Genomic DNA, 12395 nt, shown 5'->3' with positions numbered 1-12395 from the left:
ACCAGAATGAAGGCTGTGACACAAAGAGTTACAATGGAGTATTAATTACTTCTCCATACCAAGATCCCTGGTTACTACAAGTCAACACAAACCTGTTGACTTCTGCAAATAATACCACTTTATGGGAAGACATGGCATTCAAAAATTCAGCATATTTAGCCTTGAATGGGAAAGTGTGGGGTTCTTCTCCTTCCACAGGATCTAGGCAGTGAAGACATTACACATTGCAGCATTGCAGAATTATAGTATGCTGCTCACACATAGTAATTCACAGCATTTTCTAAAGTGTGAAGCCATTTCAGTTGTCAATAGATCACAGGAAAAAAAAAAAGACAAGCTAGTGACCTCAAGATAAAAAAAAAAAAGCATTGTGCAGAGCAAATTGATAAGAAATCTTTGCAAGGTTTAATAATATTGCGGGAAAAATCAAGAACCTGTAACCAGATAATTTTTTTTTCCAAAATGGCTTTCATGTAGCAGAAAATGAATGCACAAAGTGTACGTTTTCATCAAGGGATTTATTTCTGCTGCTTTGGGCAATATGTCCAAACTGAAATACTCAAAAAATGCTTCTAGTTGCTGAGGAACCTAAATTTGTCATGTGACTTAAGTGTCTGCCAGTAAAAGTTATCTAATCATACAATTTTCTGCTGGTGGTCAGGTCATGGTGGTCAGGTCATGACACCAATATTTTTGATAATCTACTCAAAAGCTTTTAGAAACATTGTGACAGGAAGGATCTCCTGATACTTTGGATTGCTGTCAGTGCTGTTCCTATAGGAAGAATGGATTTGAGCCTCCTTTTCCAAAGCTGCTGTAAAGCTGATTAGAGTCTAAACCACACATTTTCTTGTATGCTTTCACTCTGTGGTTTTAAAACATCTTTCTAAATCTTTGTGTAGTTACTTCATTTCTGCATTCACAGGAAACAAACATGGAGGCTACAGCAAAACATTATAGATTCTTTTGTTTTGTGGTTTAACTGGATTTATTAACTTCACTCCATTGGGATCATGATGAGAGTTGGATGTTTATGTCTAATGAGCTTAATTAGTAATCTGGAGATCGGGACTAACACCCAAATATTTTGTAGGTAAATATTTTTTAAGTATATGCATCTACTGTTACTTTGATCTCTGCCAATTGGTTTTATGTCTGACACTTACAAGTGCTCAAAGCTTTCAGGCTGTCTCTCCCTAAAATCAATGAAGAAAGCCCCAAGGTAAGTCTTGACTTTTAAAAATTAATTGGCGTTTTCTCAAGCAAACCACAAATACAACTCTCACTTTTTTTGTGCTGTAAATCATTTAACCCATAAAGTCTATGACTCCAGGCTTTTCTGCATGAGAGCTGCATTTTGATTTAAAACAGTTCAGATGGGAGAGAGCTGGGCCTGCTCAAGCAGAGAGGACTGAGGGGATCTCATCAATGTCTGTGTGAAGGGTGATGTCAACAGGGTGGAGCCAGGCTGCTCTTGGTGATGCTGAGCAACAGGAGGAGAGGCAATGGGCACAAACATGCACAGAAAGTTCCACCTGAGGATGAGGAAGAAATTCTTCATTGTGCAGGTGAACCATGCACTGGAACAGATTGCCCAGAGAGGCTGTGTAGTCATCCCCCCTGGAAATACTGAAAAACCACCAGGATAAAATCCTGTTCCATTGTTGGAACAGTGAGGTTGGACCAGGTGATCCACTGTGATCCCTTCCAGCCTGATCAATTCTGTGATTCTATGAAGACACAATTAATTTACACCGAGAACCTTTATTTTTATGTATATAAAGCAAGCCACGTCATTTTTTTGTTACTTAAAATTGGCATTCAAAAGATGAAAAATAATTTAAGCAATTTATATCCAGTGAAAAATTGCACTTGTTTCATGAAAATGCTTTTTTGCCTTTGCTTTCCAGTTGCCATAAGACAAATAGAAGACACGTGAGTGCTGTAATTTTCAAGCAAAAATCAGAAAAATTTCAAGTTCATAATTTCTCTGTTGACAATTAAGAAACAGAGATAAAATGTTCGACTCCTTCCAAAACATCATGAATGGTGAGGACTCAACAGTACTAAGAAGTTACTAAGGCTAGCAACCTTCACAGAATTATCTACTCTGTGCTTTGTGTTCTCCTCATCTACATCAAATTCAGGTTCAGGTGAGACAAACTTTAGTTCAACATAGGTTTTAAGCTGCCACAGTACAAAAAGAAGAAATGCTACACTTCCTCTTTTCTGAGGCTGTTCACATCCAAATCTTATATGGGCTTAGAGGAAAATAAACCTGAAAACTAATCAGTATTCAGGATAACAGCAGCAACAACAACAACAATAATAATAATAATAACTTTCAGTTGGATCAGTTAATTTATTTTAATACACAGCTGTATAGATGTTTCAACAAGGAACAGGGAATGTAAGGCCCACACAGCAATGGGAAGAGTGAAAGTGAGTTTTTTTTCAATGCCAATTGATGTTGTTCTGCAATAACAACACAACTACAGTGTAGTGAACATAATTTTACTAGAAACTACATGAAATGAAATTATCAGACTGTTGCTATGGGATAAGGGTACAAATAAGAGCAGCTACTGCAGCTCTACTAATGCTTGGTAACTCCTTAAATTGAACTAATTTAACAGCGGGTCTAAGCCTTGAGAAAGAATTTGAAAAGAATTGGTCTTAATTATCTCAATAGCACCAAGTGTAAAACACTTCACATTTCCATAGTGCTCTACCTTCACTAGCCAATTAATCAATTCAGCTCCCAATGGCTAACTGAGATTATTAGCAATTTCAATGTCTTTTGCTTAAGGCTGGGAGAAAATGCTGCTAAATCTTCACCCAATTCATAGAAACCTTTCTGTAAGCAAAAGTATGAAAGTACCTGAATGCTCACAGCCTCTTAGTGTACTGCTGGCTGAAAAGGCAGACTGTGCCCATGCCAGGGGAAGAGTTCAAGGTATTTTTAAGGCCAAAGACTGCAGAAATAAAGGCATTGCAAGAATGTGGAGAGAGCTGGTGAGTGCTAACACTTCCAGGAATCTAAAGGCTGTGAAAAGCAGACATATGAAACACATTTTGGATTGTTTCTGAAGCACTTTTTTGATTCCTAGGTGTACATGTGGTTAGCACATGAGGAGATAAATGCATCAGGACAGGAGAGAAGCACTGAAACACCAGGAAGAATGAGTAAATCAATACTGTAATTATGAAATCTTCAGAAACATTTCTCTAAGCAATAGGAGAAGGTGTTACAGAAGGTGTTATAGGAGAAGGTGTTACATATATTGTGTTTTCTTGGAGTCAGGGAGTCCAGAAAAAACTGAAAATGGTCCAGTCCTTGTGGTATTTAATCCTTAGAGACTAATTTAGAATTGGATATATACATTTCAGAAAAAAAAATGGCATAAGCATCTATGCTACCATATTAATTTTGAGTCAGAGGAAGGAATTATGTTTTGAGTTAATCTGGTGTGGAACAGGAAGAGCCCAGGAGGCCCATAGGGACAGGTTTAAACTGTGCAACTTTGATTTTCTTAGGTGGTGTTATGAGTTAGGCCTTCTGGCAAGATTTGAGAAATGTTTTTTCTCTGTTTAACAACTGAATTATATTAGCAAACAGATTGTAATGGAAATGAGAACAAAGTCTTTATCTGCAGTCATGTCATTATGTTACACTGAAAAATAAATTATGTTCTATATGAGCTTTTTTTATTCTCTAATATTTCATCCTATCCCTTCATTAGTGCAGTAATCTCCTCCTCCATTAAATCTCCCTTGTTTTTACTTGCATATAAATATGGGAATGTGTAAAGAGAAAATGTGGTGAGGGTTTATTCATTTATGTTTCCTGAATGCATTTGTTATTGGTATCAGATATTGCATTAAAGGAACTCAAAGACTTTTTTGTTACATTTTCCACAATTATTCTGTTTCTATGCTCTTTTGCATTTCTCTTTGTCTTCTCACCACACTGCTATGGGGAAACTTCCTTTACTCTGGTATGTGCAATGTAGTTAAATTAACTTTCCAGGGTAAGCAGACTTGTATGGTGATGATTTTTACCAGAGACAGGGCCATCAAAAAATTATGGGGTAAAATACCCCATTCTCATTGAACTGAGGCAGGGAGAAAGGGGAAAGACTTACTTTATCTATGGTAATATTTTAATGTGTGTAAGACATGGAAAAGAACATCTGTAAAAGCACTGAATTTTCATGCAACCTGCACATTATCACCTAAGCAAAAATTTATCTGAAATACTCAAGGAAGAGGCTTTCAGAACTGGGTCCAGACCAGTTGATGTCTCAGTCTCTTATCCACACACACTAGTTCTTCACTGGAGCACCGGCAGTGGATGTCCACCAACTTTAACAAAGTTACCCTTGATTTAATGGTCCTGGACATGAGGGACAACTCAAACTCTTGGGCTAAATTATGGATCAAAGCTTTGTTGGAGATGGAATAAATCTACATGTTAAAGCCAAAAGCTTAACAATTACAGACAGGATGACACATAAGGAAATGAAACCGTAACTTTGACTTGACAGTTCCAAGAACAAAGGACTTTATCTCCTGGATGAAAGGAGTTACTTTATAAGTATTCTTGGCAACAAGTCTCTTCTCATATTACAGGTCAGGTACTGGAAGGTGGACACTCATACCTCCAGAGCTACTATTTTACAGCAATTAATTCAGCTAGGGATCAGTTTGAAAAATTGCAGTTTCCTCATCTGTTCACGAGTCATTTTCATATGGAGGAGTGCAATGCTGTGTGATTATCAAAGTCAGAGGGAGGACAGAAAGCTCAAGAGAAAAAATGACCTTGCAATATCATGTGAAAACTTGTACAAATAGCTAATTCTGTGAGCTTTCACTAGAATCCAGATAAGACAAGGGCAGAACATGTGATTTATGCCACCATATCAGTGTGGCTGAGCTCTGATGATGGCTGTTCTTGTAGCTCTTGCAACTGACTGTTGCCCTTGATCTTGCTGAGACACCCAGAAAAACAGAATATTTGAGGTTGGAAGGGATCTTAAAGATCATCTAATTCCATCCCTCCTGCCTAAGGCAGGGATATCTTACATTATCACAGAATCAGAGAATGAAAGAATCACAGAACCCTTCTTTGCAGACCTGCTAGACTAACTTTCCCAAGGTCCCATCTGACCTGGTCTTTGGGTTACCTTTTTGTGTTTGAGTTTGTTCATGAGCTACTTGTTCATCCACACATCCTGGTGTCTTTGGCTAGCTTCCTCTTTGTTGGGATGTGTTGCTCCAGGGCAACATGTCACTCTACCAAGGAGATCTTTGAAGAGCCAAAGTCTGCTATCCTGATGTCCAGAGCTTGTTGCATGCCCTCCTCGTGCTGGCACCTCCTGGATTGCCTGCAACCTGCTGTCTTATCCCTCAGACAGAAAAATGCTTGAAGCTCCCTGTGAAGACCAGGTCCTGTGAATGTGAATGTGGTCCTGTTTCCTTGTCGGGAAAGACCCTCAGCCATTCAGTCTTCCTGGCTGGGAAACCTGTAGCAGATCCCCGGTTTAATATCACCTGTCCCTGCCCACCCTTCCATCCTCATCCATGAGCTCCTCATCCATCCCCAGGGGAAGCTCTGTGCACTCCAGCTGGTCACTGACACTGTTGTCCCCTCCTCATCTCCCTGCCTGTCCTTCCTAGAGCCCACATTCTTGCCCACCATGGTCTCCCACAGTCCAGTCACAGCAACCATAGCATCACATCTCCAGAACATCCATAAAATCACAGCCCTGCAGGCATGTGCACAGCTCTGACTTTCCTTGTTTATTGCCATGCTCCATGCATGGGATACAGGCATTTAATTTGGGCCCCCAATGGCACCAGCTCACTGGCTGGAGTGCCTGGAGTTCCTCTGTGCCGCCCTCCAGGTGCTCTCCTGCTCACCTTTGATTCCCCTCCATGGGCATCCCTTGCTGGCCTGTGTGTCAAGCTGGGAGGATTGGGAAGGACTGAGATTCCCCATCCTAATTGTGCTTTAAATAACAAAATAAACCCCAGAGGTCTTGCCATGATTCTTAGGAAAGAAGGCATCAATACTGAGGTGTGGTAGTTACCATACTCCAGAACTAGTCTTTTGTTATAATTTAGAGCTATTTTTTATTTTCATTAATTAACATCTTATTTTTCAAGGCAAAATATAATCACATTATATTTATTTGCTGTTTTCTAGTGAACATGGCTGCTTTGTCTTATAGAAAAGGTTAACAGTTGGAAAGATTAATTTCTTCTTTTCCAGAAAAACTTTATAATTAAGTTCTTAGTGAAACAGATGGCCAATCCTACCCACAAAATAGAGGTATTTATGCAAATATCACTGAACTAATTGATGTTCAGTTATATCAAAAAGAAGCACATAAGATGCTTTATGGTGTCAACATTTCTGACTATGATTTACTATGTTAATGATGTCTTATAGTGAACTATTTTCCTAAGGGAGAGGAAAACCTGTAACTCTTGGACACAATTAATTTTCTTGATCAATGCAGTTGTATAAAAAGAAAATGCATTATGTTAGCCTAGTAAATGACACATCCATAGGAAGGTGTAAATCAAATGTGCTTGGACTTTGTTTCATAAAGAAGTCATGTAAAAAATCCAGACTCATTCAGGATTGTCTGTATTGTATAATTTTAGAAATAATATGCATTTAAAATTATATATTCATAAATAATTACCATTCAGTTAATTTATAGCCCCTAAGGAAAGAGCCAGACCTGAACACCTCATTAATTTCTGTTAATCAGCAGTAAAACATTCAGAAGGTTCACATCCTTTAATCCCTTCTCTATTAGAGACAGACAACTGTGTGCAAACTGCAGGACAGTTCTCATTTTCCACAGCCCCTTAGGCTAGAACTCTTAAAAACAGCTGTAAAAGTGAACATGCATGTTTTGCCAAATGCTGATGGGACCCATATCAGCCTTCCTTTGATCTGTATAATTCCCCTGTAGACATAGAGATTCTATATGTAAAAGCCTCAGAATATAAAGCAACATGGGGCTAATCCATAAATCTATAACTTGAAATTAACTCTGTTCCCTTAACTGCTCACCTGGAGTCAAGAAAAGCAAGGCTTGGAGATATGTCTGATGATTTCACCAAGAGTTTGTAAAGTAGAGAGGGAAGACAACATCTGTGTCTGAAGGGTTTACTGTATGTAGGGAAATTATAAGCATGGCTTCTTTTAGCTCCTGGGAAAGGGTAAGAGTAAATAAATCCAATTCCTTTACGTCCAGCAGAATCATTTTAATGTCCATCACTACTGAAACAGATGGACAATTGCACCAAATAAATAAAATATTAGTGTAAATATCACTGAGCTAATTGACTTTCATCTAAACCAAAAGAGGGAAAACAAGATACATGTTACTAACAGCTGTGAGTATAATTTTTATCATTAATGACTCCTTATGTTAAACCATTATCATGGGCTTAAAGATTCTGCAATCTAACTTAATTTCTTGATCAGTGAGATGAATGCAAAGATAGCACACAGGGACTGTTATAGAGTAAATCATATCTCTATGGCAATAAAATGTAGACCCACTCAAATACATGCTTTTTTCCTGAGGAGGTTTTATTTTTCAATTGTTTTTAGTTATGTAAGAGACAATAATTTTCTTTAAAGTTGTTTTTTTTTTTTAAATTTATTTTTCAGATATTTCCTCTCTAGAGAAAAGTACAAGATTGCATTTATTACCTGTCTGTAAAACCTGAGAAGTTGTGAAATTTCTCAGATTTCTCAGATCTACCTCATTACCACCGAGAATAGGTTTTATTATTTTTGGTGAAAATATGCCATAGTTTCACTGAGTCCACAATTATGAGGACAAATTTCCTGCTTGAAGATGAGTAATAAGTATGTAATATCATGCTTCTAGAGATAAATACAAAATATAGATGTTTTCCTTATACCCTGATTTTAGGGTGTAATACAGAATACCTGTTGGGATGAGACGAGTAAAAACAATTAAAGAATTCTGTCACTCTGAGTTTGCAAAGCCTTTGCAACATCTCCCAGCAGAGGAAAATGTCCAGGCTCACTAAATCAAAAGTGAACAAGGTGGGATCTATGAATTGTCTTATTAATTAATTAATTAATATTTTCCATGAGATTTTCTCCAGCACTCGATCCTGAAATTCTCTAAGTTCAGTACTTTTATTTTGAAGATAAGGCCATTTTGTTATTTTTAAACTCATTAGGTTAAGGGCTTGAAAAGATGCACATGTCAAATTTTAGCAGCCTGATAAAAAAAATAAATCCAGAATATCTGTAGGGTTTTTTCCTCTTAAACACCTCTTGAAATCTAAATCCCTGGGCCCTCTATAGCAATTCAAGCTATAAACAGTTTACGTATTTCAAATGCACACTGACTACTACATTTCCTTTCACAATCCAAGCATCAGAATTTTTTTCCCCTCATTTTTCATAATGTGTTGGGATTTTAAAAAAATCAGTGACAGAAACAAAGAGCAGCCGGTGTGTGCAGTGCTGACTCAAGTAGTCTGTGATAGCTCCCTAACAGATAACACATCTTGCTATGCTGCAGAGGCACATTCAGACAGATAATGTGCAATTCTAATTCAAAAAGTGTTTGAACATAATGTTTCTGTCTTGCTGCCTGATCTTTCAACTTCTGTTTCTTAGCAGTGTTAATTCTATTATAGTCCATTGATTCTCACAAAATTAGTTTTTCTCAGGCTGTGTTAGAGAGCTTTTTAGCCATGAGGCTTTTTGTTTTATATATGGTGAGTTTTTTTCCCTCTTCCGGCCTTACCCTGTCTGTGACTCAGACTAACCTTTGACATATTGCAGAAATTTTACTGAAAATCTCTTATTGGAAACGGACTCTGGAACATGATCTGAGTGACCATTTACTGAAAATGCCACAGAAAAAGAATATATGATGCCAGGTGAGGTACTTCTGCTAGAGTTAGGGAATTAATAATTTGACAGTCCAAGGCACTGATGAAACCTTGTCTGTAATGTGCAACATTCAGATCCCTGAGTTACCAGGGAAATGGAAAAACTTCCTAAGGACAGGAGACTGATGAACCTGAGCATTTCAGAAACACAGGCTGTGAGGAGATCTGATTGCTGAGTACAAATGCATCAGAATTTAAGTACCAGGGAAGGGGATGAACTGCTTAACCTAAAGGCCAGTGCTAGTAACAGATGCTCACACAAATATTTTGTGAGTAGGACATTTTCACTCATCAGAATGGAGTTCTGGAGAAAAATCCTAAAGTAACAGTAGAACAAAAAACAATCTGATTTTAAGCAGGTGTTTTGTGCCAATGAGTAACATTTGGAGTCTTTCCTCACTAACAGTGAGAGAGAGGGAACAAGAAAATACGAGACACTGGAATCCAACCACAAATTCGTATTAGTGCCCTGTCCAGAAATTCTTTTGCCAAGGAAGATTGCAGCAGGAAAATATTGTGCTGTGTAAGAATCCCATTGAGCCCTGTTGCACATCAGAGTTAGGTAAAAAGCCTGGCTCTTACCTGTTCAATGGTCTGAAGAGTTAAGGTTGAGCATCTTCAGTGCCCAGTTTTAGTGGCTTTGATTGCCCTGACTCACTAAGAGCAAATGCTACATCACTTTAGAGATCACATGATCTCTTCTTGTCTTAAATGTATTTAATTTCTTTCCCTAAAATCACTGAAAATCAACCATTGTATTAAAACCTTAGCTAGGAGGTATTATTAGGAAGTCTGAGGAAACCTTTTTTATTCTGAATAACAGTGAGGGGAAAGTGCTGAGACACTTATTCATGCCTCCATGGCTTGGAAAATGCAGATTTTCTAAGTGTAGTAGTTCAGCTACGGATATTAAAGGTGGTCCAGCCTATGGCAGAAGAAAAAATGCAGCAAAATTATTGCTAAAAGAAATGCAAAATTCCAAGATTGCAAGAGAGGTTAATTCTCTGTGGAACAGAGAATGTTTTGTAGAAGGATGTGGCTGCTTGTTTCATTTTAGGATGGGAAGATGAGCAAGACAGTACATTTCATGTTCAAGGAAGAAAAAAAAAATAGGCAAAAGGTAACACCAGTGTTTCCTAGTTGCAGAAGACTAATAAATAAAACCAGACAGTTTATTTTTACAGGCTACATCCCCTCCTTTCTGCTAACTACAGAAACATTTCAAGCTTTTCATCCTATTTTATTTGTTTTTCAGCATATACTGTCTTCACAATTCATTTCCACGAATCTGATTATTTCCATTTTGTGCTTCACATAATGAATCACATCTTTGTTTCAAGAGCTCCTCATCTCCTGATCCCCTTTGGGATAGAAAGCATGAAATTTGATACATTAGCTGTTCTGTCCCATTACATTAATTAGGAATGAAGATCATGTTTTGACAAATTGCTTCAGCTTTATGAAGCATTTATTGAAATCACTGCCTTTTAAATATATACAATTGCAGATCTTCTTATACAGAAAGAAAATAAACACATGGGAAAAGGAGAGAAAGCTGGAAATCAAACAGACATGACAGGAGCACACATAATTATTCTAAAATTATTTTCCCAAATTGTGCCTGCCTCACAGGGAGAAATGCCAAAGGTAAATACCAAAATGCTCCTCTTTTCAACTTGAAAGAGCAGATATAATTTCCTGTAGTTATGAGGTAGGGTTTGTTATTGTTTTTATTAGAAGCAGTGTGAAATCCATGGCAAAAGTTGAGAAATATAATTTCTGGGAGTAAATTTTTGATCAAGTTTCTTCTGGGAGATTTTTTTATCAGAATCTGATGCCTCTGTGAATGGAAAATAGGACACCACTTCTTCCTCTGCATCTTTAAATGTTTTAGCTCTTTGTCCTTTCAATTTCCAAATATTACGGCACCTCAGTAAAAAGGAGGAGTTTGCAAAAAGCCAAGGACACTGCTCTGAGACACCAGTGAACCCTCTCTCCCTGCCTCTGCTCTGTGTCGCAGCAGAGGTGCCCTGTGCTGGCTCAGGTGTGATATCATGGCACTGAAGTGGAGCTGGATGTCCAGGGGACAAACCCAGGTCCACCCTCATGGCACAGACACTGCTGTGCAGGAAAGAGAACAGGGTGGAGAGGAGGGGAGAGCAGCATGGTGAGGAGAAGGCAGCTCACCTTCTCCTGTCCTCTTGGACAGCAGATCCATCTGTTGGATCCAGCAGCTTAGAGGCAGTGTCAGGAAGGAAAGTTGTGTGAAATTCCCATTATCTGCCTATTCCAGCAACACAATCAAGACCTTGGAGTCTGGATCTCATGGTAATTCTGTGATGAGTGAAGTCCATCTAGAAGGTGCTCCAGCCCACAGCAGTGCAACTCTCTACACATGAGTTCAATACAGTTGAAATTAGTGGGATTTGGTAGGTTGAAATAGGTTATGGATGAGCTTTAATTCAAAGACAGGAATGGAAGCTTCTCTGGGTCTAAATTTCAGAACATTCTTTGGGACTGTGGAATAACATACCCAGCTATAAATGATCAGATATATACCTTCAGTTTCTTCCCTGCTGTGAAAGGGTTCTGTGCTTTTGGCATTATTTCTAAAGAGAGACAATAATACCTTCCTTCAGCCAAGGGATTTCTGAAAGCCTGTAAAGATTATTCATTCTCCCTACAGACAGGGTAGAGAAATTTGTCCAAAAGTCCTCTTTGAACTCTTTTGTTCTACAGATTCTGGAGAGGGATGTTCTCCCTCTAAATACCTCAGAGAGGCAAAGCCCAGGAGCCAAAGCAGACACAAAGAAGTTTAAGAAAAAAACATACTGAGTGCAGCACAGGCCAATCCACTCAGCTGGCTCAGAGAAGTTTTGGCAGAGCAGCTGAACTCTTGAGTGCTCAGTAGAACAAAATACCAAAAATATATATCCCCTACCTCTGACTTCATATCATTTTCTTTACGTCTTTATGTCTCTACCTTTCCTGTCCTTTTATTTCCAGTCTTTCCATTGGTATTTTTGTCTTCCTAAATAGCAGTGATAAGAGTATTTATGCAGATCTCTTAGTAGGCAAATGTATTCTTGTATGTGCTCTAATGTGCTTCCTGTCATGTTGTTCATTATTCCTTCAGACTTTAATAATGTTCTCAGCTTGATATGGTTAAGAATAATGAGGCATTTATTCCTATTCAAGAAGCTAATTAAAAGACTCTGTTTTGTTTCTCTTAGGTGGGTTGATAGCTTAATTATAGATGTAAGATTCACAAAAAAATACCCCTTCTATCTTGGATAGCCCTATATAACTATACCATGTCTCTCTTTCCATTTTCTTCATGACATTGTATATTACAGTTGCTTGGAAAAAGAACAATGCAATGAAGTTTGAAACAAAATGCTTCTGCTAACAAGCTGCAAAGTTATGATGAG

This window comes from Parus major, chromosome 2 (assembly GCF_001522545.3).
Source record: "Parus major isolate Abel chromosome 2, Parus_major1.1, whole genome shotgun sequence".
NCBI classification, from domain to species: domain Eukaryota; kingdom Metazoa; phylum Chordata; class Aves; order Passeriformes; family Paridae; genus Parus; species Parus major.
This window is presented reverse-complemented; position numbering follows the sequence as displayed.